Below are 3469 nucleotides of genomic sequence, written 5' to 3'. Positions count from 1 at the left end.
GGGAAAACAGAGAAAGAAGCCACAAAAAAAATGTTCAGCAATTCATGCAAGTAAAAAAAAAAAACAAAACAAAACAAAAAAATCACACACGAAGTTTGGAGTGAATCAAGACCCTTTCTCAAGTCCCAGGCAGGGAACCTACCAAAGGCGGCAGTGGACTATCTAGCCTAAACTAAGTATAAGAATCAGTGCACATGCGCACACACATGCACATCCATATGCCTGTGATTCTCTACTAGGGTGCTGTGAGATCCCTTGAAAGGTGCCATGAGGTGTGAGGAGATTAAGCAGATAAGCAAAGGCTCAGGCTCAGTCCCTGCCTAACCAATCCCCCACCTCTATGGCCTTCCCCCTCTGTAAAAAACAAATAGTTATTGAATTAGGGCAGGGGTTGTCATCTGGAGGCATGCGTACCCACAGGGTATTTGGAAAGAGGATAGGTGGTACGTGCGGGCAGGCAGGAACAGAGCAGGGTGCAGGGGAAGGGGGGGCAAGGGCAGTGGTGCCCCTCTGTGGACGGACATGGGGCAGGGCGGGGCAGGGAGGGGGGCATTGCACGTGGTGGCCGCCACTGCCACCCACCACTCCGCCCAGGAGCAGGGGGCGAGGGCTGGTTTGCATAGAGTCTAAAAAAATTGAACCCAAGCCTGAAACTAGACAAATTTCAGTGCATTTCCATTTTGGTGTAGGGCACTATTTATTTCTTTGGGGCTATGCTCAAGCAGCTAGGATCTGTGCTACCTACATGCAGACCTTCATGCAAGCCTGGGGCTCATATGTGGAAAGTACTACAAATTCCCTCCTCACCAGGCAAAGTCCAAGTCTCCTATTCTGCTGATGATTTCAGTGAGTTCAAGTTAAGAAGCTAAATACTTAACAGTATCACAGTAAAGTTAGTTTTCTCTGAACACACTGCTTGCATTTGAAAAGAACATGTAAAGGGTTAGCCATATGTTAATCAGCTGGTGTCTGCCTTTGGTTACATAAGCTACTCTGCATGGCTGGGGATCCCTGAGAAAGTTAAAAGAAACTGCCTTGTGGGTGTAGCTTCAAAGGGTTGGGATGAACAGTGTGCTGGATTCTGTTTCCCAACAGTGTCTAAATTTGGCTCCATTGTTCTTTTTTTTTTTGCTTAGTACTAAAACTGGATATGAGCCAGACAAGGACAATATCTTGACAGAGAACTTCATGCATCTCACACAGGGTCATCTACGTTGTCCAACTCCATGTGCATCAGAGATTACACTGAGGAAAACAAAAGAATTACGCAACAGAAGGAGCTTGATCCAAGTAAACAAGAGAAACGTGACTTATGGTTGAAGCACTTTCCTGCTGTATTTGAAGCAGATGGACAATAAAAGTTCCACCCTATCTTTAGTTCCCCTACACACTGTAAGCAAAAAAAAAAAAAAAGAAAGCAGTAAATCACCTGAGGTTTCATGTATAGTTGTCCAGGTTTTTGGTCTCATTTGTCCCATTCTTTAGAATTTCCAGTTCAAAAACTGTATCAGTTTTAGGAACCAACTGATAAAGCTGATGTGGTTTGGGGTAAAATAAGGGTGTGCTACAATTTCCTGACCTTGACTTGTGAGGTCCTGAGAATCTTCTCTAAGCCAGCAAACCCTCTGCATTTTTACTGGAATCAGAGAAAGAGTTCAAAGTGCTCAAGACCCAAACCAAAAAATTATTGTTATTGTTATTATTATTATTATTATCATCATCACTATTATTATTATTATCATTAATAATAATCAGATTCAGAATTTCATGTTATCTCAGCAGTTCCAAGATATTTCTCTCTCTCAGATTCCAAACCTTCCTCCTAGAATCTTTCGCATGATAAATTTTCCTAGACATTGTATGATTCCCAGCTATCAAAATACAACAAATGGTTAAACTACCTGATGCAACAATGGTTAAACTAGGTTGATGCAACTAGCAATCAGGCTGTCTAATACTGGGTGCATCTACACACACAATTAATGTGAAGCAATAAACTCTGGAGCAGTTCAAACTGGCGTAAACTGCTTCCGGGTGCAGTGTCTACATGTGTGCCCAGGACAGCAGCAATTTAAGCCAGGGTGGAGAAGACCCCAACCTGCATCAGCATCTACATGTGCATTTCAATGCAGTTAATCACTCTGCCGTAAGATGGTACTGTCCCTGACAGTCCCTGATAATACTATCTTACTGTGGAGTTATTTAGTTTACTGCACCTTAATCCCGGCACACATGTAGACTGTGACACTATACTGCAGATCTAACTAATCTATTCCTCAGTAAAGTGCATGGTCGTTTATACACATACTTTTTTGTTCAGTAATGCACCAGAGATCCACCGCTTCAGAGCAGATGTGATTAATCAAATCTGCTCCGCATGTGAGCCAACATGCAGTGTGCTGTACCACGTGCAGTTGTATAAGTGGTGAAATGCTTGTCAGAGTGCAGAAAATGGTGACAGTGTGCTTTTGAACCAAAGCACCTCCAAGGAGCTTTTGTTCAAAAGCATGTCGCCACCATTTTCTCAGCACTAACGCACATTTCTCCAATTATACAACTGCAAGCATTGCAGCACTGGGTGCTTTTCAAAGCGCCCAGTACTGTGGCACTTGCATGTGTAAAAATGCCCCATGTGTAGATGCACCCATTGTTTCATTTTTTCCTTGTACGGCACCATATTCTTCTATATATTTCTTATTTCTTGCCTGCACTTATTGTAAGTTCTTTGGGTACCTACACATGAGCTGAGAGGCTGGTCTGATGCACTGTAATTACAGCTTGTTGGAGCAGACTCAGTTAATGACCATGCTCCAGCCAGCCTTTGTGTCTCTTGTATTAGAGTCCCCACACTTCAAAATGGTGGCTCATCGTTTGATGAGCTTTAGATAAAGTGCCCCCACCACCATTTTGCAGTATGGGGACACAGATACATGAGACGCTCTGGACACTTAAATTAGAGTAGCTCCCAGAACCACTATAACTAAAGCCCTTCTCCATTCTTCCCCACCACTGCTGCACATGTGAAAATAGCCTTTAGGTCAGGATCTAGGTCAGCTCTATTCTTTATTTGTACAGTACCTAGCACAAATATCTTGCCTAAGACTGTGGCTCCTGGGCACAATGGTAATACAAATAGCAGTTTAATGCTCCATGCTGAAGAAGGAAGTAGCAAGTACCAAGTTAAGCAGCATGGTGAGTAATAATTAATTAAAGGTGTTAAACTGCAGTTGCAAAAGGAAAGACAGAGGGTTTACATTTGAGGGGAAATGCCTTTCACCCCTATAAGAGGTTGAAATATTACTAGCTATTTCCAGATAATAGAATACCCTCCAGCTGATCAAATAACTGGTGAGGGGTGAGGAGGGGGATGAAGAGGGGGGTGGAGGAAACAGCCTATCATTAAAATACTATTCCACGTGTAACCCTGGGCGTGACACTACATGCACCCTCACCTGAATGATAGGATCCT

This window comes from Alligator sinensis, unplaced genomic scaffold (assembly GCF_000455745.1).
Source record: "Alligator sinensis unplaced genomic scaffold, ASM45574v1 scaffold46_1, whole genome shotgun sequence".
NCBI lineage: Eukaryota > Metazoa > Chordata > Crocodylia > Alligatoridae > Alligator > Alligator sinensis.
This window is presented reverse-complemented; position numbering follows the sequence as displayed.